We start from the raw sequence: 22,327 nt of genomic DNA, 5'->3' as shown, positions 1-22,327 counted from the left end.
GTCAATTGTTTCCTTGGTTCCGGGTTGTGACTGGGTGTTCTTTGCTTCCTTGGCGTACAGACCACCCTCACATGTCCTCTGTCTTTCCCTCTGGGTGCAGTAGCTCTGTGACTAATTTGTCCTTTTTATACCCGGAAATGATTGCACTTGGAACCCAGTCCACTGGGCTATGGTTTAACTAACATCACAAGGACAAACAAGATTATGTCCATGTACATGTTATGCATAGTTACCTTCGGGTCACTTCTAGCTCATGGCAACCCTGTATGTGCAGTAGAATTGCTCCATAGTCCTGATGCCAGCATATGGGTGCCCCCCCAAAAAAAACAGAACAAAAAAATCCCAAATAACCTGAATTTGTCTTATTTCCCTCAAACTATTGATTCTCAAGAAGAAGGAAGCAGGGTAAAGATAGGCTACAGCTCCACATGCCCGTGAGGCTCACTTCTGGTTGTTAGGTGCTATTGACTCAGTGCCCACTCATAGCACCCCCATATCCAACAGAGCCAAACTCTGTCCGGCCCGCTGAACCCATTGTTGCAGCCGCTGTGTCAATCCATCTTGTCGAAGGCCTGCCTCTGTTTAGATGAGCCTCCCCTTTACCATGCATGAGGGCCTTCTCCAGGGACTGGGCTCTCCTGTTAAGTCCAAAAGCTCACTTGAGTGACATGTTAACAAGCCAGACTGAGAGGTGTGGCATATGGTTCAGAATAAGTGAATGAGTGAGTGAGTAAGTAAAGGAATTAGAATGACTATGTTTGTATGAAGGAGCCCTGGTGGCATAGTAGGGCAGCAGTTCAAAGCCACCAGCCCTATGCCAGAGAAAGGTTTTATGCTCCCATAAAGATTTACAACTTTAGAAATTCACAAAGACAGTTCTCCTCTGTCCTATGCATTGGATTCCACTAAACGGCAGTGAAAGATGCTTGAAGGAGCCCTGGTGGTGCTGAGGGCTAGTGGTTCAAGCCCACTAGCCACTCCCCCCCTTAATCTAAAGCTGAGGCTGTGTGCACCCATAAAGAGTTACAGCTTCAGCTATGTTATGGAGCAGTTCTGCTCTGCCCTATAGGATCCCTATGCATAGGTGTCAACTTCCCTTGGGTCATGAGATCTCACCTCATCTTATGATCTGTACATGGTTGTCCACAGCCACCTCACCCTTACCTGTGTCCTGGTCATCTAATTCTCTTTGCACCTGCCATGAGTCTGCTGTCCCCTCTGCATGCTCCTTTCTCACTTACCCACATAGCACACTCCCTCCCTTCATTCAAATCTTGATTCACCCATTTTCCTGCATAAGTGGTTCCTCCCCAGGGATGCTGCATATAATCGTGAGCTCCTTCTGATCTAGTCTCACTTCTAACACTTCATATACTTCGTCTATCTGGTGCTCTAATGAAGTTGTGTTGGGCTGCTGTCCACCGAGTCAGGGATTCAAACCCACCAGCTTCTCTGTAAGAGGAAGGCGAGGTTGTCTGTTCCCACAAAGACTTACAGCCTCAGACGCCTACATAAGGTCTCTATGAGTAGGAATCAACTCAACAACAGTAAGTTTGGTTTTATTTTGCTTGTGGCACTGAAAGTTAAGCATTGGCATGCTCACCACAAGGTCTGAAGTTCAAGCCCAGCAGCCCCTCCACAAAAGAAAGACGAGGCTATTTGCTTCTATAATGATTAATAGTCTTAGAAACCGTATGAACCAGTTCTACTTTCTCCAGTAGGTTCAGTATGAGTCAGACTTGACTGGACAGCACAGGGGTTTGGGGCTTTGGTTAGTTTGTGCTCTGCTTACTGACTCTCCACTGTAGATTATGTAAAAGCAGAGGTGCTGTCTATTTTTCGCTATAGGCTTCCTTGTTCCACTTCAGAGCCATTTGTTGAATGAGTGAACAATTGAGTTTAGTACTGTCTTCTACCCTGTACTTGGGAAGACAGCCATGTGGAAGCCCTAGGACCCTGATATTAATCAAGGATTCAACAGAGGTAAAAAAAAAAATCCGTAGTCACTGATGTAAGTTACCAAGAGGGTGAATCATTTCTAACATTGACTCGAAAGCCAGATGGATTATTTCCTTCTTAGTGTATGCTACCACTGTGTACAAAACACACGCCACTGGGCCATGTACGGTGTCGGGTCATATATCACACCACGGAGTAGTATACATGCCTCTAAGTCACATACCATACTCTTGGGTCATGTACGGCACCGATGGGTCATACACCACACCCCTGGGTAGTATAACACACCCTAGGTAGTATACCACATCACCAAGTGGTACAATACATCCCTGGGTCATTTGCCACAGCTCTGGGAAGTGTACCACACCACCTGGTAATGTACCATATCATTGGATCATCAACCACACCCTTGAGTAGGATATACCACATCAATGGGTAGTATACCACTCCCTGGGGCTTTCTACTCCTGTAAAGAGTTACAGGCTTGGAAATCCACTGCACAGTTCTACCTTGTCCTATAGGGTGGATGAGTCAGCATGGACTTGATGGCAGTGAGTTTTGAGTAGCACACCACACTGATAGGTAGAATACCACACCTCTGGATAGTGTACCGCACGATGGGCAGGATACCACACCAGCAGTAGTATTCCACACCATTGGGTAGCCAGGGCCTCTTTTAGGAACATCAAATTTCATGGGAAATGGAGACAATAACTAAAGTTTTCTGGAAGGCTTAAGAAACATGGCCCAAACTCCAAAGAATGGATATGTATATCCAGTACCTACACACACACACACACACACACACACACACACACACACACAGAAGAACATATTAGAGAAAAAGTTGGCCACTTACCAGCCTCAACTGTGAAGCCTGAAATAAGAAAACTGGAATGAAACTTGGTGTAGGATGAAGTTCAAGCTCTATTTGGGCCAAAGTGCCATTCTACCGATGGGAGGGGAATTCCCCAAACTGCCTGCCACACTTGGGCTCCGGCCAGAAAGGAATGAGCCCCCAGGACAAGTCCCTGGGGCGCATTTCAACCACACCCGCTGCATGACGGCTCTCCAGACTCCCCAAGTGCCGCCTCTATCGATGCCAACTTTTACACTTTCTGTGAAATGCTGTTGAAGACAGTTTTTAAACAAGGGAAGAGCAAAGCAGACTCCCTCCCTCCGCCTGCTGCCTCTGACTGTGTGATTCCCTGCCTCCTGGCTGGCTTCACAGGCCAAGAACCAGGGAAGGTGGGTTTTGCATCCAAACAAAACAGGGAGAGTTTAGCTCCTGGCTGTTTGGAAACCTTCCCCGCGTCCCTTGTCAAGGAGCATGTCTCCATGCACATCCATCCTCACTGTGGTCTTCTCACACGTGTTGATTTCCTACTTTGTACAGAAAGCGTGAGATAAAGCGCGGCATTTGTCTATTGGTGTTTCTGCCCCTTGGGACATTGCCCAGAATCACACCCCTCCTTGGACTTCCTTCCGGGATGCGCTGCCCCATTTCCTTGGCCCTGGTGCTGGATGCAAAGGAGAGGCTGGGGGCTTCTGCCCTCTCTCCTAAGGGCTTCCTCCTCTGGAGGGATACTTCATTGGAGTCAAAGGGATCAGGGCAGTGGGCTACGCAAGTTTTGCACATTGGAGGCTCTTAGCTGCCCTGTGTCAGAGCCTTGGGGGTATAACGGACATGGTGGGATGCTGACCCCAAGGTCAGGAGTTCGAAACCACCAGCTGCTCCTCAGGAGAAAGATGAGGCTTTCTACTCCTGGAAAGAGTTACAGTGTTCAATTTACTCCCTGTCAAGATGGCAGTTTTGGTAACAACCTCAGGGGACTCAAATCCTGTTCCTTTTCATTGTTCTCTGAGTTTGGGGAACAAAAAGAAGTCTGAATGGGACAAAATCAGGGCTCTCAAGTTGATAAGGGAGGTTTCCTAGAGAAATCCTCAGGACAGCCCTTGCCACCCTGGAAGAATAAAGGAACAAGTGGGCATTTTGTCACAGTGGGAAAACAACTTGGCTGGTCTTCTTTCCACCAGTGAAGTACTAATCTTCTAAAAAATGTCTTCACGATAAGCCCCCATGACCTTCCTGTGTCCTTTGAGAAAATCTAACAAGATTATCCCTTTAGAATCCCCAACCCCTCAAGGCCCCAACCCCAAAAGTCACCACAATCTTCTGGGGTGCCCTGCTGGCATAGTGATCACTCTTTGGGTCGACAACACGGAGGTCAGCAGTTCTAAACTACCAGCCACTCCATGGGAGAAAGGTGAGGCTTTCTATGGCCTGAATGAGTTGCAGCCCCAGACACCCACAGAGGCAGTTCTACCCTGCCTTGTGGGGCCGTTATAAGTCAGAACTAGGAGTTCTTGTGGCATCGTGGTTAAGTTTTGAGCTGCAATTCGAATGGTCTATAGATCAAAACTACTGGCCCCTCAGAGGGAGAAAGATGGGGTTTTCTACTCCAGGAAACAGTTATAGCCTCGGACCCACAGGGGCAGTTCTATCCGGTCCTACAGGGTCCCTGTGAGTTGGCATCAACTCAAAGGCAATTGAGTTTTGGGATGAGTGAGAATTGACTCATGGCAGTGATCTTGGTTTATAACCTGAGCTGACTTGCCTACCTTGAATGTAACTTGGAAGCCTCTGCTGTGATTGGAGCGTATTTTGAAGGCATCCTAAAAACACTAAGACAAGGGGATTGCTGAGAAGAAATTGTCGACATCCCTCTACTGGCCTCAGAGACATGTTTAAAACACATTTTGTTGGAATAAACCTGAGCTTGTATGAATTAAAATCCTGGTTGCAATATTTTTTACTTACTCTCTTACGTAGGGACCTTTCATTTCATGAACTCCTGTTTGGAACAATTGGGGCAGGAACACAGAATTCTAGAGGAACCACTAAGTTCAATTCTAGTCAGAACAGAGAAACAGCCCTGGGATGGCAGGCAGATGTGGCAGAAGAGGCTTCGGTTTCTCTTCCAGGCTGTTACAGGTGGAATGGAAGACAAAGAATTCTTCACAGAAGGCAAGACTTCAGCTCACTTACTCCTGGGTCACATCATAAGGAAAGGCCATTTGTTAGTAACAGACATCGCAGTTGGCAAAGTAGAGACCAGAGGGGAACCCAGAATGAGACGGATTCACACAATAGCCATGACAATGGACTCTAACATGCCAACCATTGTGAAGCTGACAAAGGGCTGGACAACATTCAGAAGGTCGCTGTGAGTCGGAGCCAACTCAGCAGCAACATGCAACTAGAATCCTTACATCAAGAAATTCCAGGGCCCCCACGCACCGTATAAATATAATGTCATTCTGATCCAGACCCCAGCAGCATTCTTCAAAGAGATGGAAAAACTAATCACAACTTTATATGGACAGGAAAGAGGCCCTCGTTAAGCAAAACAACAGAAGAACAAAGTTAGGAGGCCTCCCAGTCCCCCGCCTCAAAACCTCCTCCACAGCGATGGGGGTCAAAACACAGATACAACGAGAGATATGTAGGCCAACGGCATAGACTAGAGAACCCAGAGATAAACCCGTCCCCTTACAGACAACTCATTGTACACAAGGGGCAGAAATACATTACTTGGGGAAGAGATTAGTCTGCCTCTTCCACATGTGGCGTTGGCAAAATCGGGTTTCCCCACGCAGAACAAAGAAGCAGGGCTCTGCCTCACTCCACGTGCAAAAAACAAACTCAAACTCAAATTGTAAAGTTGTATTGAAGAGCTCAACATAAGCCCCAGAACTATAAAGATCGACAAGAAAATAGGGATAAACTTAGGAGCCCTAATGCACGGCATAAACATACTATCAAACGTAATATAACACAAACACACAGAGCAGAAGACAAAACAGATGACTGGGGCCTCCTAAAAATCAGACCTTTACATACATTCAAAGACTTCACCAAAAGAGTGAAAAGACACTGGGGAGAATCCTTGGTAATGGCTTTTCTGACAATGGGCTCATCTCTAAAATCCATAGAACGCTTCAACAAGAAACTGATGAGTCATCCGATCTGAAAACTGACAGAGCACCAAAGAAGACATCTCGGCAGCCAACAAGCCAGTGAAGAAACGGTCGCGTTTACTAGTCCCTGGAGAAGTGCAAATCCAAACCAGGATGGGATACCACCTCATCCCAGCAAAGCTCGCAGAGTTCAAGAACAGAAATGAACAAACCCTGGAGAGGGTGGAGAGATTAGAACCCTCATTCAACGGCTTGGTGGGAGCTGTAAGGCAATAGAACCTCTGTGGAAAGCAGCACAACGTGGCCTCAAACAATCGGGAATTAAAACACCATAGGACCCAGCCCCCACGCCGCCTGGGGTAGACCCTACAGAAAGCAAGAGCATAGCGTGAACAGATTATGCACACCCATGTTCATCTCAGCACACGTCTCCATAGCTCAGCATGAGTCTCAATAGCATGAAGATGGAAACGACCCAAATGGCCCCTGGCTGGAAGAAGAGTCAATAAACTCTGGTCCATACACACAATGGAACAAAAAGCACCGTGAGACGTGGTTGGATTAGGGGGGCACGCAGTGGGCGATGGTATCTCTACTCCCACAAAGAATTGCAGTCTCAGAAACTCACACGGTCCAGTCGACCCTGTCCTAGAGGGTCACTAAGGTGTTGGCTTTGACTTGTGACAGTGGGTTTGTTTTGTTTTATTTCTTAATGTTGAGTGGAGTTAGTCATTCACAGAAGGACAAATCCTGTATGAGACCACCGATATTTTTAAAAAAAAAGAAAGAAAAGGTTTTCATACCAAAAGACACAGACTGTGATGGTTGCCAGGGATAGAAGGGAAGAGGAGGGAGAGGAAGCCATAGGTCAGAAGGTAGACATTCAGGCCATTGGGAGGTTTGATACGTTGTTTCAGTTACTGAATGTAAAAACCACCTAATTCACAATAAAAGTTTTTTACAAAAAAGGAAATTCCAGAGGCTTCTTCTAGAGCAAGAATCATCCCCAATGTGAGAGCTAGATACCACTTTCCTTTTGACCTTGACCTGCCCTGACGTGACCACTGATCAGAGAGACGTTTCTAAGCATCTCAGGATATTATGAGTCTCCTGGTGTGGTAGTTCCATAATCTGTGTCAATTTGAGGATTAAGAGTGAATGGGGTGGGGTTTAGCCTGCCAATCAGAATATAGGCAATGAGGTCTCTGTGTGGGCATGGCCTTCTCCTGAGGATTCTGGGAACTTGGTATTTCCACCTTGGAGGTGGGAAACACTCTCTCTGGGCTCACTCCCTGAGGGACATTCTACTGACAAGACAGGTGGCACTACCCTGATACCCCCCTGCCCCCGCCCTGGAAACTTGAAAAACCACGTGGAGACCCTTGCCAGTGCAGAGGTGCTTCCAACACCTCTGGATCCACACAACTTCCCACCCACTGGCCTGTGATCATCCTGCAAATTGGCATCGTTACATGTCTTTTGTGAGTCTGAAGAGGAATGTAAAGACTGGTATCAGCCATATGGGCTAATATCAGACTTATGGACTTGGTCTGCACTGGGCTGGAATGTTTTCTCCATAGTCAATTGCTCTTGTATATAAAGCTCTCTCTCTTATACACATATAAGTGTCTATGGATATGTTTCTCTAGCCTACCAGATTGACACACCTGGTCTGGTCCCCAAAGAGTTCTTCTTTCAAGCAATATCGACACCAAAAGATTAGCAACAGCTAATATCACACACACACACACACACACACACACACACACACACACACAGAGCCCTGGCAGTGTAGTGGTTATGCATTGGCCTTCTCACTGCAAGGTCAGTCATTTGGAAGCCCAGCTGCTCTGTGGGAGAAAGACTGAGTTTTCTGCTTCCGTCAAGAGTTCTAGTAGGTACCATCTCAGCAACTCACCAGGGCAATCTGACCCTGCCCTAAGCGGTCATAGGGGTCAGCACCAACTTGATGGCCGTGAATAAATACCGTTCTCAAGGGAATGGGCATCGGACAATTCAGTTAAAATTCCTCTGCAACAAATACCCAGGTTGCTTACACAAAACCTTCCTATCTTTGTTTGTGTGGTCACCAAACCGAAATAGAACGCGTCCAGATAAGAGCTCTGAAGGCTGGGTCACTTGAGGGAGGCGTCCTACTAACATGTCAGCTCTGGTTAGAGTCCAAGTGGATGCCCGCCGGAGCCGTGGCTGGTTCTGCTCCTCAAGCTCTTCCTCTGCCTCTGCCCACCGGATTGGCACCCAAGCAAACCTGTAAGAGTCTACGACATCTGTCATGAAGTCTCATTAAGTCTCTTCCAATGCACAGGGGCCCCACGTTATGTGGCTGCCGTTGTCAGGTGCCATCCAGTCAGCTCGGACCCATAGGGACCCTACGCAGAGCAGAAAGAAGTGCCACGGTCCTGCACCATCCCACAGAGGACCCTGGGCTTGAGCCCATTGTGGCAGCTGCTGTCGAGCCTTCTCCTTGAGGGCCTGCCTCTTCTTCACTGTCCCTCTACTTTACAAACACGATGACCTTCTCCAGGGACGTGTCTCTCCTGATATGTCCTGAGTATGTGAGACAAAGTCCCTCCATCCTTGTCTCTAAGGAGCATTCTGGCTGTACTTCTTGCAAGACACATTTGTTTGTTCTTTTTGTAGTCTGTGGTGCTTTCAAGATTCAGTGCCTGGCTGCAGCCTACCTAGAAAAGCACAACTAGTGAACAGAAAAGAAGTCTCTGCATTTAATTTCAGAAATTCCAAATGTCCTACCAATATCCAGGATTGGAGGGAATCTTAATAACAACCTATGATGTGCTGCTGACATGACCTTCTTGCAGAAAATGAGGAGGAGTTGAAGCACTTGCTGATGAAGATCAAGGATTATCGCCTTCAGTGTGGATGACAACTCAATGCAGAGAAAATCACACTCCTCACGGCTGGACCAATAGGTTCCATCACGACACCTGGAGAAAAGATTGAGGCTGTCAAGATTATCATCTCGCTGGGTGGGATCCACCATCCGTGCTCATGGATGCTCTCCCTGCCATCGAGTCGGTGCCAACAGCACAAGGTGGAACGGCCCTTGTGACTTTCTGAGACTTTAACAGCAACCAAGAATTATAGCAATTCACCGCAGTGGGTAAATCTGCTGCACAAGATCTCTTAAAAGTGTTTAAAATTAAGGATGTCATTTTGAGGATTAACGTATGCCTGACCCAAGACATGGTATTTTTTAATGGACTCAGGCAGAGGAACAATTGTGAGGATCACACAGGACCAGGCAATGTTTTGTTCTGTTGTGCAAATGGGCACGGTGGGTTGGGACTGGCTCCCTGGAGCCAAACAAGAATATAAGCAGGTGAACGCCGGACATTGAATCCGTAAGCCCAAAGGAGGATGGATTCACTTGAACTATGGTGTGGTGAAGAAAATGGAAAGTAACATGGACTGCCAAAAGAATAAATGGTCTGGATGCTCCGTAGAATTAAAGGTGGCAAGACTTGGCCTCATGTGTTTGGGAAACATTCTCAGAAGAGACCAGCCCCTGGAAGAGGACATCATACCTGTAACGTGGAAGCACCACTCAAGGAGATGGATTGGCACAGCGTCTGCAACAATGGGCTTCACTGTAACAATTGTGAGGATGGCACAGCACCGGGTAGCATTTTGTTCTGTTGTACACAGGTTCACTGTGAATCCAAAGTGCTCGACAGCTTTTAACAACAATGTAGATCCCATTGTCACCGGAGATGAAACTTATTAGGTCTTCGTCTTCTCTTTTATGTTCCAGTGAGCCATTTATCATCCCCCTTCACCAAAAAACATATTTATGATTTGGAGTGGAAAGAAAAGAAAAGAATTAGTTCCAGGATGTCTATATTGTCTATTGCAGTTTAATACGTTGTTCTACACTGTATCTTGTCTTTGCTGTTTATGTAAGGAGTTAAAATACTCATATTACCCAAAAGTAGACTCCATTTACTGCATGTTTACAAATCCTCCAAAATCAACTGTATGGGAGTCTCAATTGCACCCGTTCCAATATGTTGAAGGGAAATGCTCTGGTTTCTACAGTCGAGAAACCATCCCTGTTCGTTAGTAAGCACAACATTGTGCAGTAAGAGCTCAATGAAACCACGACACTAAGAACCTAAGGGGAATGCCATCACACACACACACACACACACACACACACACCCTTAAATAATTAAATTTATCCTTCACTTTAGCTTCTGAAGAAAACAGGAAATGCTTCAGGATCTATCCTGTCACGTCTCAGCTCTCCTAAGGGTAAAATTTGCACATAATCGTCAAATAGCCACTGATGACAGGACCCAGGAATGGCTTAGAGAGAAAGACTTCCAGCACAGTGGACATTCTCAGTCCACTCCTGGGCAGCAGGCAGTAAGCATAAAGCCATTCTCAGCTGTGGTGTTTTCAATCTGATAAGCAGGATAAGCCTTTCCCATACTAGCCCTGCAGGCTTCTTTTCAGAAGCATTGTCAGGTCGGGAGAAGGCAAACACCCTGAGCCAGAACTAGGCCCCGTGTTGATACTGTGAACCGGCCTTGTGAGGTCATGCTATTGTTGACAGTGAACTTCAGCCTGCAGGAACGTGCACTGCGCACTGTCGGTCCAGGGTGTGCAAAAGGCGCTGTGGGGAAATCTCTTCAAACTTGATTTCCTTGTTCCAGGGAGGATCTCTCGCCCCTTTTCAAGGAAGCCAGCTTAGGTGCTCACGGAGGACAAGAATCCTCTTAGTTTTCGTCATCCATTTTTGGTTTCCTCACGGGACTTACCCATGGACACGAATTCAAAGCTTGTGAGTGGCCACCAGAGATAGAGAATCAGGAAGAACGAAGGAAGGTGAGTTGGTCTGGGTAAACTAGGGAAACAAATCCACAGAAACTCATATGTATAAGAGAGTTTTATATAAAGAGTAAGTGTACATTAAGAAAACATCCTAACCCAGTGCTGTCCAAGACCCTAAATCCAACATTGGCCCATATGTCCTACACCAATCTACAAAGTCCTCTTCCATCTCACAAAACACAGTCAGTGATGCCTACTGTAGGAGGAAAGCCGAATCAGTGAATGTGCAAGCATCTCAGTGCTGGCAGGGGTCTCAACACAGCTGCTCCAGCATCCAGGGTGGCAGTGGGGTAGGTCCATGTGGCTTCTCCTCAGGGATGTCTTGCAGGAAGTGAGCCTTGCCAGTTGAGGCAGGGAACTGGCTAAGGCAGCTGCACCCTGGGCCGACCATCAGAGAGCAAGAGACCTGAGAACTAGAAAGGCGAGGCTCACCGAGTCATTTATTCCTCCACCCTTCAATTAATCCCACATGTGTTTATTGGACAGATTGGCACAAGAAACCTTAACTATCTCAGAAGAAGGCCCAGGAATGGAGAAGGAAGTGCACTGTGGGTCTCCTTGCTTCCATGAACTACTACCTCCGATACCATGAGGCCTGAAGAAATGGATGGTGTCCAGCTACGATGACTGAGCCCTTTGATCTAGAGCACTTTGGTCCTAATTAAAAGGACAACAACAACAACAAACATGGAACCGAACTTAAAACTTGTCTGGGAAACCAGACTTACTGGATTCACTGATGCTGGGGAAATCCCTGAGTCTAATGCTCTGGAATAATATTTACACCTCAACTATCCCATGAATGAGGCCATTGTTAAATAAACAAGGGTGAGCATTTGCCTTAGACGCTGCATAAGTATGAAGACTGATCGGTGGTCGTCTAAGGACTGTGGACATGGGTTCAAAGTGACACGAGCAAGCAGGACGAGCAGAGAGGAAACTAAGGTGGCAGAGAGTTGATGTTTGCAGGGCAGACGCTTCGGGGAAAGGACTGGGAGAATAGTTGGACACCTGTACGAATGGAACCAAAGTTCCTGGATTGTATGTGTAGAAATTAGGTGGATTTTCCCCCCAGGTATATGTTCTACTGTATATATGCTCAACAACAAAAGAAGTTATGAGTAATAAGTTCTATTACTATATTACCTAGATAAGTGCAAACTGAGAGTGATTCATCTGAAGCAAGATAGGAGCTTTGAGGGATTGCGCCCCTAGACTGACGGTGCTGAAACCACAGGACAGAGAATGACGACGTCACGTGGAATATGTAACCAGTGCTATCGAACTGTTTGTGTAGAAACGGAAAGAATGCACATCTGGTTGTGTGCACTGCCACGAGAACTAAATAAAATATTTTTAAGCAGACACATATAAAGTTAAATGAGTGCTTATCATTGAAATGATCATGGAGGGGTACTACCTGGAGGCCAGGTTGAGGACGGCCGTGGGAGTGCAGGTGAGCACGGAAGGGGATTAGGAAAGTAGCCATGAATTTGAAGCCACCATGCACCCCGGCTCTCCAGCTCCGAGGCCCCCTCAGCACACTGACCAAGGCACCGCGCCCAGAAGGTCACAGCTAAGAAAAGGAGGAGCCGAGTTCAAGACAGAGGACAATGTTTGGAAACTGACTGTGGTAGCATCTGTGGATTGACGTATCTGTAGAAACTCCCAAGAAAATGGTCTTGAAAAGGAAAGAAAAGGTTTCATGTGCTACCCAGTTCTGGTTCCTGTAAGCTAGAATCAGCTTGGCCACACACACCAGCAACGAGGTCATATTTGTGCATGTGTGTCTTAGGATGGAGTCTCTAGAGCAGTGGTTGTCAACCTCCCTAATGCTGTGACCCTTTAATACAGTTCCTCAGGTTGTGGTGACCCCCGATCATTAAATTATTTTTATTGCTACATCATAACTGTAATTTTGCTACTGTTATGAATGGTAATGTAAATATGATAGGCAGGATGTATTTTCATTGTTATAAATTGGATATAATTAAAGCATAGTGATTACTCACAAAAACAACATGTAATTATATATTGTGAAATATTTATTTCTAATAACAAATAAATGAAATTTTGTCTTGAAGCATGATGTAGCATGGGTAAAAGTCTTAATATAACAACAGTAAACTACATTGCAACAGTGTGCGGAAAAAGCCAACGTCAATGATATGCTGCACACCTCCATGATACGATCGCCAAGGACAAACGGGTGCATAAGCAAATGTGGCAAAGAAAGCTGATGGTGCCCAGCTATCAAAAGAGATAGTGTCTGGGGTCTTAAAGGCCTGAAGGTGAACAAGCGGCCATCTAGCTCAGAAGCAACAAAGCCCACATGGAAGAAGCACACCAGCCTATGCGATCACGAGGTTTCAAAGGGATCAGGTATAAGGCATCATCAAAAAAAAAAACTTATCATAGTGAATGAAGGGGAAGTGCAGAGTGGAGACCCAAAGCCCATTTGTCAGCCACTGGAGATCCCCTCACCGAGGGGTCTAGGGGAGGAGATGAGTCAGTCAGGGTGCGACGTAGCACCGATGAAGAAAACAGCTTTCCTCCAGTTCCTAAATGCTTCTTCCCCTCCCCCCCTCCCCCCACTACCATGATCCGAATTCTACCTTGCAAGTCTGGATAGAGCAGAGATTGTACACTGGTGCATATAGGAGCTGGAGGCACAGGGAATCCAGGGTGGATGATACCTTCAGGACCAGGGTTGTGAGGGGCGATACTAGGAGAGTAGAGGGTGAGTGGGTTGGAAAGGGATTACAAGGATCTACATGTGACCTCCTCCCTGGGGGACGGACAACAGAAAAGGGGGTGAAGGGAGACGCCGGATAGGGCAAGATATGACAAAATAATAATTTATAAATTATCAAGGTCTCATGAGGGAGAGGGGAGCAGGAAGGGAGGGGTAAAAGGAGGACCTGATGCAAAGGGCTTAAGTGGAGAGCAAATGTTTTGAAAATGATTAGGGCAAAGAATGTACAGATGTGCTTTATACAATTGATGTATGTATATGTATGGATTGTGATAAGAGGTGTATGAGCCCCTAATTTTTAAAAAAGCCAACATCAGTGCCAAGGTTGAGATAGAGGAACGGTGTCTCGGTTCCTAAGACCATCAGAAATATGTGTTTTTCAATGGTCTTAGGTGACCGCTGAGAAAGGGTCATTCGACCCCCAAAGGGGTCCCGACCCAGAGGTTGAGAAGTGCTGCTCTAGATGAATGTGGAAGTGAAGTGAAATTACTGGGGTTGCCTCCTCTACCCATAGTCTTTCCAACACCACCAGCAACTCCATTTGGTGCATGTAAACAGGTATAAAGGACTCGAAGAGGGGTATCGTCCGTTTTGCCCTTCCCCTCCGGCTAAGGAGCCATCTCCGAAGCAGGGAGAGAGAGAAAGGGTTGGGACCTGGGCATTAGCCATTCAGGGTACAGCTGCTCTGCCACCACTTCCCCATGCTCCATTACCCAGGAAGGGCTGAGAACTAGGGGCCAACAGTCTTCAGAGGGGCCAACGTGTAAGTCCCCCTATGCAGTGTATGTTCCTGCCAGGCGACGAGAACATGGTACGGACAACGGACAGTTTGGGAGGGAGATGAGCGAAGCCATCGTCCTACCTCATCAATTGTGAAGGCAAAGGAGTGCTCCCTCACTGACTTGGCACTGTGCTTCGCTCAAGGATGTAGTTTGTTCAGTGTGAGAATCGACGCCTGCAAGAGAATGCAACTTACAGAAGGCATATGATATTTGCATTTAATATTCGCTTTCAATGGGATCTGTATGGAGAGTTTCAAACTGACACTTGATTCGTTTGCTCCAGAGGCGTAGCAATCATTCTGTTGTTGATGGTTGCCCTCCTGGAGACCCCAGGGGACCCAGTAGAGCTGCCTCGTGGGAGTGTTTTGAATTTAACCCTCACAGGTACACACCACCAGGTCTTTCTCCACCAGAGCGAAACTCCCTGGGATGGGATTTCTTGGTTGTTGAGTGGCTTCAAATAATTAACTTTAGGGGGTTAATTTAAGTGGACCACATTTATTTTATGTAAATTACACCTTTATAAAATTCACTTTTAAAAGTTTTAAAATACATTTTCATTTATTCTTTGCAGCTTTTGTAAGACATATTTTCATATATTCTTTGCAGGTGGAGTAGTAGTTACACATCATTGGCCTGCTAACTGCAAGGTCAGCACTTCAAAATCACCAGCCACTCCATGGGAGAAAGATGGGGTTTTCTATTCCATATCTGACCTTTCGGCCTGATCTCTTTGATGCTTTTGTGACTTCCCTGCCCTCCCTCTCCTCCCTCAAAGTATGTTTCCAAACCTCTTGACTTTGGTAATAGTGTGCTCTCACACATCATGGGTCTTTTGGGGATTGGCTAATTTCACTCAGCACCTTGTTCTCTAGGTTCATCCCTGTTGTGAGGTGAATCTCCAGGTCTCTGGTTACCCCTTGTCCCACCAGGATAATGACCTAACATGCTGGAGTCTGCACATTTCAGGACAAGCATCTCACAAAAGAAGCTGGTTTCTGCCTCTGTTCATGCCTAGACTGAGATAGGTGTGCATGAAATGTCTATGGTATTGAATGGCTTTATGGCTGCAGCTACAGATGGATGGATGGATGGATGGATGGATGGATGGATGGATGGATGGATGGATGGATGAAGGGCGCCACATTGCAAACAGAATAAACCTTCGAATTGTCCATAGGAGTAGAAGCAAGGGGGCCCTCCCCTTTCCACCTTGTTTCTTCACATTCTGAAATCCCCAATTTCCCTTCTCATAGGATGACATTTCTCTCTGTACAGAGGTGCTTGGTCGGGTAGCCCCATGCCCAGGAGAAATGAAAACAAAAACCCAGTACTATTTTTATCCGCGGCGTCAGCAGGATATAAAGAGCATTGTTTTAATTCCGCATCCCCCCATAGAGAAAAGCCATTTCCATTAAAACAGCCCTGCCTTGTTTTCTGACTCACAGTAGTGTTAATGTGTTTTCTAACTAAACCTACACACTGCTTTTTCATCCTGGTGTTCTCTGAAGTTTCCATTATTTTTTAAACAATCTTGAATTTGCTTTAATAACCACTAAACAGTTATTTGTTGTTGTTGTTAAGTGCTGTCGAGTCAGTGCCGACTCCTAGCACCCCAGTGTACTCACTACGATGGGGGCACCTGTCCTAGAGGACAAGTTGGAACAGTCCCTGTGGGTTTCCAAGACTGTAAGCCTTCACAGGAGTAGAAAGCCTCCTCTTTCTCCCGCCACGCAGCTGGTGGCTTTCAAATAACTGAACCTGCAGTTCGCAGCAAGACACGTAACCACTCGTTCAGCAGTAGGGAACACTGCCCAGTCCTGCTCCACCCTCGCAACTGTTGTGTTCGAACCCATTGTTGCCGTCACTGCGTCAGTCCATCCAATCCAGGGTCTTCCTCCTTGTCAATGCCTTTCTACTTTCAATGCCCCTCTACTTAATGTCCCTTCCCAGGGACCGGTCCCTCCCGAGGAGGCCCAGTGGTGTAGCGGTTACACATTGGCCTGCAATCCGCGTGCTCAGCCGTTGAACACCACCAGCAGCTCCAAGGGGAAAAGACTGGGCTGTCTACCCCCGTAAACAGTTATCGTCTCAGAAACCCACAGGGAGTCACTATGAGCCAGCATTGAGTCGATGGCTGTTGAGAGAGCCTCTCCTGGAAACAGGTCCAAAGTATATGAGCTAAAGTCTCAGCGTCCTCTCTTCTAAGGAGTATCCTGGCTGTACATCCTTCAAGGCAGTTGTTTGTTCTTTTGGCAGTCTGTCATACTTTCAATACACTGTCAGTACCAACATCCAAATGCATAGATTCTTCTTTGGTCCTCCTTGTTCAATGCCCAACTCTCACATGCTTATGAGATGATTGAAAATACCATGGCTTGGGTCAGGTGCCCCTATTATTACACATTTTTGTTTGTTTGTTTGTTTTAAACTCAGTATTGTCAAGTCCATACCAATTTACAGTGGCCCAGGGGGCAAAGTCGCACTGGCCCTGTGAGCTTCCAAGGCTGCATTCTGCACGGGAGCAGAAAGCTTCATCTTTCTCCTATGGAGGCGCTGGTGGGTTAGAACTGCTATCTTGAGGTTTGCAGTGAATAAGCTATGCTGCCGCCAGGGCTGGCCTCTCTTTCTACCTACCAGTTTTACAGGCCTTAGGTGTGGTTGTTACACAGTGGGAACCCTGGTGGCCCATTGGTTAAAGCACTTGCCTGCTAGTCATCAGCCAGTGGGAGGAAGATGTTTCAGTCAGCTTCCATGAAGATTTACCACCTTGGAACCATTCTGGGGCAGTTCTACTCTATCCTGCAGGGTGTCGATGGCTTACACTTCACTACACAGCAGTGGGTTGGAGATTTGGAGGTTGATCCTGCTAGGTCTCCCTGTCACCTTTCAAGGTCACTGTGTAGACCCCCCCAACCCCTCCCCCCCCCCTTCGCTAGCTCCCCTTGAGCCCCGCTAATAGCAGCGCCCCAGTGAACAGGAGCCATGTCAGCATCTGCAGCTCCCCTTCTAGATGCCAGGGTCCGGGCTACCTCCGTCTTACAAACTCTCCAGCTGTCAGAGGCTTGGTTTGCGTCTAGGTTGGCCTGAGGGTTCTCTCTCACTGGTCAGATAACTTTTACAGCCGGCAATCACCTGGCACTTTAGAGATGAGAGGGGATTAACAGTGAATAGAGCATTGGAATGGATTTAGCTCAGCAGCAGGTTTACTAGCCTTAGTTTAAGCAGTTGGGGGAGGAAGGGGGTGGTGAAGGGGGACCTCCAGGCCCTCAGTTGTCTGAGCCAGAATCAACTAGGTGGCAAAGGGAAAAATGATTGTCTCTAGATCTTGGGATTTTCCAAAATAGCTAAGATCGGTGCTCATTCCTGGATTTGGTAAAGTCGGGTCTCAGCACAAGCAAGGGGAACCCTCACGGAGATGGAGTGACACAGCACCCACCACGGCACGCTCAGCACTATCAGCGGTCATGCAGTTTAATCTGTGTTATTGTTCAACATTTGATCGAGCTCTTACAGATATTATTACAATCCATAGTTCCACTAGCTCGAGAATAATTATACAATGGCTGCCATCATCATGTTCAATATATTTTCTTTCTTCTTGAACTCTTTGATATCAGCTCCACCCCCGATGCTACCAACCCCCATAGACCCTTACTAAATTATATATCATTATTATTGCTATTTCTTACACCATCCAATGGGATCCATTCACCTACAATTCTGTTGTTGGTTCCCCTCGAGTGGGGTTCTACATTCATCATTGCTATCAGTTTCCGCCTCCCCTCGCCCCACCTCTCTCCCCATACCCTCAGAGAATCGTTACTCCCATTACTGTTTCTGAGGAGTTTATCTTTCCTGTATTTTGTGCCTTGAAAGATCTCGATTGTACAAGTGTACACACACAAGTCTAGCAAGATTAGTGAGGCCAAACTAAGACCATAATTGTGGGGGAAGGAAATATTAAAGAACTAGAGGGCAGTTGTTTGTTTCATCAGTGCTGTACTGCACCCTGGATATGTCTTCCCTTCCATGACTGGGCAATACCTCAGTCTGTTGGACGAGGGTCACCCTAAGCCAGAGCTGGCTCAATGGCAACCAACAGCTAACAACTCTCTACTTGGCACCATTGTAGGTCAAGGAGTCCCTGAGTGGTGGAAGCAGTCACGACTCTGGTCAATAAAGGAACAGCTGGGAGTTTGAGTTCACCCTGAGATGCCTGGGAATCCCTGTGCATTGGACGTCCTTAATGCAGGCGGCAGCGTTGACCCCAGAGAAGCAGCATCAGCAGAACCAGAAGCCAGAGCAGGAGACAGAATGCTGGACCTCTCAGTGCACAGAGCAGGTCAACCGAGTGCCTTTACACAGGAGGCTTGCTTGTGGAGTGAGGTGCCTGAGGGCATCTAACTAGGGGAGCTAAATTTGCTGATCCACAGAGACAGCGCTGAGCATCTTCAGGCTGAGGCTTATGACAGAGTGGCATGCCCTTCGGGCATTGATTGGCAGTCCTAAAAGAGCTTTGCAACAGAAGGGGCCAACGAGCAGGCAGCGAAGGGGCTGTCCTGTCGGAATAATTGCATCGCGGTGTTGGCAACCTGAGAGCCTATCATCGTGAGGGTTGTCTGTGAGTTCCGTGGGGCCCGTGCAGTGGCTTAACAAGCCCCACTGAAAAGCAGTGCCGCTTGAGGGAAAGCTGGTGTCAGTGTTGCTAACATTGGAGGGTGGTCCCGTACCTCATAGAAATCGGCCTTGGACCATGACACTGCGGAGTTGTGAAATTAGGGGAGGCCAGATGGCACCCAACATCATTCTTTTATGGCCCCGGCTCCCAAGACTCAGACAAGTGCACTTCCAGGAGAACTTGTCTCTGGCCATCCCCTGACTACGGGAAAACAGGGTTTCTCTGGAACAGGTACGTGTGTGTGTGTGTGTGTGCTGGAATTCTAGCAGCAACACTTTTTGACTAACCCTCATCTAAAAGAAAGGAAATGTTCTAGATTCTTACTCCATTTTTTTTAATGTTCCTATTTGACTTGGAAAAATAAGAACAAAGGAATGTCGCAGAAGTGAATGTTTTGGTTCCCTCAGAGAGAAGGCCATGAGATTTCAGGTCATGGGGATTAGCTCAGGGAACAGGCAAGATGCTAACTAAAGAAATGAGGGTAAGTAGCTAATTAGAGCTGCTAGCTGCAGATTCACAGGTTCCAACTCCCGGGTTCCCTAGGGTTAGGAATCGTCTAGAACAGCCCAGAAAATTCTGACTTTTTGAAAGCATCGGATTGTATACTGTAAATGGGTGAGATGTATGGTCGGTGAATCCTATCCCCTACCAACCTCTAAAAAGTTCAGCTTGATGCGCTGGGGTAGGCTGGGCTGTCTAGAAAAACAAATCCAGTGGCCCACATAGCTGTATAGGAAAGAGCTGCATCGCAGGAAGCCCCTTCCCATGGAGAAGAAGGCGCCCCTGCCCAGTGCAACGCAAGCCCACAGGTCCCATGCTAGCTGGGAACCTCTTCACACTCACACAGGCGCAGTGCAACGACACCGGAAGACCACAGGCCAGTGGGTGCAGAGAGGCGCAGAAGCATGGCAGGGCGCCCACAGCCGTCAGGGTCAGGCGTCCCCCAAGAGGCCACCCCTGGAGTCAGGCAGAGAGTCCGAGCAAGCAGGAAGGTGAAGGGGTACAGGAGAGGCAGGGACACATTCCCAGTTTCTCCAATATAAGAAAAGTCTACATCCCAAGTAGCTTATAAAACCAGAGCATGCTATCGTTCCACCTCTGTTAACATTAACATCATTTCAGTTTGTTCAACACCACCGACTTCTGGGGAACAGCTGGGGAACCACGGGGTCATCCCACTTCTTCAGAAAGGACACTTCACCGAGCTCGGCCGCCAGCCTCAGCAGAGCGGAGATCTTAAGCTCCCTGCTTGGAGACTGCCCAAGAAGCAAAGTAAATAACTAGATAAGGACCTGCCTGCTGGCAAAAGCAAAACAAGCCTCTGATTGTCCATAAAGACATCAAGTGACGCTCTCTTGGATGTGAAAAAAAAAATGTCCTTCTGGAATGATAACAAGCCATGTGGCTGTCCGGTGCAGCAGGGTAGCTAGTAGCTTGTGCTCTCTGCTGTTCACAGACATGTTTATTAAACAATGTAGCAGCGAGATCATCCCCGGAGACGGCCCACCAGGCTGTTTACTTCTTTGGTAGTCTGTGAGTATTAAGCGCCTTTATCGATTTCTCACGTGTTCCTCTCTTTAGTGTAACAGCTTGGGTTTTCAATGCAATGCCTACTCAGAGCTGGTGAATTGGCACACACACACACACACACACACACACACGTGCAAACACAGAGCAATGCATCCCACTGTTAACACTTGAAAGACCACCCAGCTTTGTTGTATTTTATGGAACAAGCTTTTTCTTTGGTTGTAGTTCTTCCAAGTGGCTTATTTTCGAAACCAACAGAAGCGTACAAACCCTTAAACAGAGCTTTCTCAACAACGGCTTTGACTACGGATGCAATTGGAGTATGATGATATAATTTTCTCTGGATATTAAAAAAAAAACCAATAAATAAAATAAAAATAATAAATTTATCTGGATATTCAGTGCCAGATCACTACAGCTTGATCTTATATTTTATGAATACTGTGTCTTTCAACGAAGCCTGGTGGCAGAGTGGAGTACATGTTTGGGCTGCTAACTGTAAGGTCAACAGTTCAAAACCACCACACACTCCTGGGAAGGAAGATGAGGCTGTCTTCTCTCAAAAAAGAGTTAAAGTCTCAGGAACCACAAGGGTAATTCTACTCTTCCCTATGGGTTCACCGTGAGTAGGAATTGACTCAGTGATCATGGGTTTATGGCCTTTCAAACACTACCACACACACACTCCATGTGAGCCAGGTCAAGCCAGAAAGAGGGAAGGGTCAGATCCCCAGAGCAATTCAGCGGGTGACTCCTTAGAGAATGCACTTAACATCTGCAAGCCTGCCCCCCTATGGAGAGCTGACCTTGGCCGGGGACTGCTATGAACAGCAGTGCTGGTGCCGCACCGTGGGAGGACTCAGATTCATGTCATGTCCTGGTCCTTTCTTCCCCTTCGCGGTGAAGACTTTAGGATTCGGAGCGAGACTTCTACTTTCCCTATTTCCTACTCACGTGTTAAATTCACTCAATGGTCAAGATTTGAAAGTGTCTCATTACTGTGCTCTTGGTTCGGGTTAGGGTTAGGGTTCCAGATATTTTTCCAGCTTCAGACAAAGCCCATTGGTTTCTGAGTACTCTAGAGCACTGGATGGGGCATATCTTTCCTTGCATAGCTTTCTCTGCAGGTGTAGCCTAACCCATCTAAAGATCAAATTTTAATGACTCAAAGAAAGTGGGCGTAACCGAAGCCCCCGGGAGGTTCTTTCTCAGCTGTTCACAGATATTCCCCAGGCTTGTGGAAACGGGAGCCTCCTGTGTCATATGTCATTTAAATGGCATCAAGTTTCCCATTGAAGGTTACTGCTGTTGTGAGCTGCCTCTGCCCCTCTGAAATCCGCTCAGCGTCACAGCAATGCCCAAGCCCACAAGGGCCAACAGTGGGGGGCTTCAAACCCATGTCTCCCCGTGGAAGGTTAGAATTCCATCACTGAAACGCCAAGGCCTCACGAGAGTCCCAGAGTGGTCCAAGTAGTAAATGTGCCAGGCTGCTAACCAAGAAGTTAGAGGTTTTCATTGACTGTACCTACGTTTGGATAGCAGCCTTCAGGATGGATTATAACTCAATGTAAAGAAAACCAAATCCACACAACTGGACCAATAGGTCACATCAGGATAAGCCAAGAAAAGATTGACGCTGTCAAGGATTTTTGTCTTGCCTGGATCCACAATCATGCTCATGGAAGCTATGGTCAAAAGCTAATGAGACATGTGGCATTGGGTCAATCTGCTGAACAAAACCTCTATGAAGTGTTCCACCTGACC

General features: G+C 47.1%; 1 long non-coding RNA gene across 1 annotated transcript in view; it reads right to left on the bottom strand.

Moving 5' to 3' along the window:
* Window positions 1–1,553: 1,553 nt before the first annotated feature.
* The window catches only part of LOC142438865 (uncharacterized), a 35,576-nt gene continuing 14,802 nt past the window's right edge, over window positions 1,554–22,327 (bottom strand). Inside the window, exons 2-5 of the long non-coding RNA XR_012782818.1 lie at window positions 14,433–14,525; window positions 10,743–10,828; window positions 9,507–9,752; window positions 1,554–8,906 (exon numbers count right to left, since the gene is read on the bottom strand). This is a non-coding gene — a long non-coding RNA (uncharacterized LOC142438865). The remainder of the gene's footprint in view (window positions 8,907–9,506; window positions 9,753–10,742; window positions 10,829–14,432; window positions 14,526–22,327) is intronic.

This window comes from Tenrec ecaudatus, chromosome 2, assembly GCF_050624435.1.
Source record: "Tenrec ecaudatus isolate mTenEca1 chromosome 2, mTenEca1.hap1, whole genome shotgun sequence".
In the NCBI taxonomy this organism is placed as follows: domain Eukaryota; kingdom Metazoa; phylum Chordata; class Mammalia; order Afrosoricida; family Tenrecidae; genus Tenrec; species Tenrec ecaudatus.
This window is presented reverse-complemented; position numbering and strand designations above follow the sequence as displayed.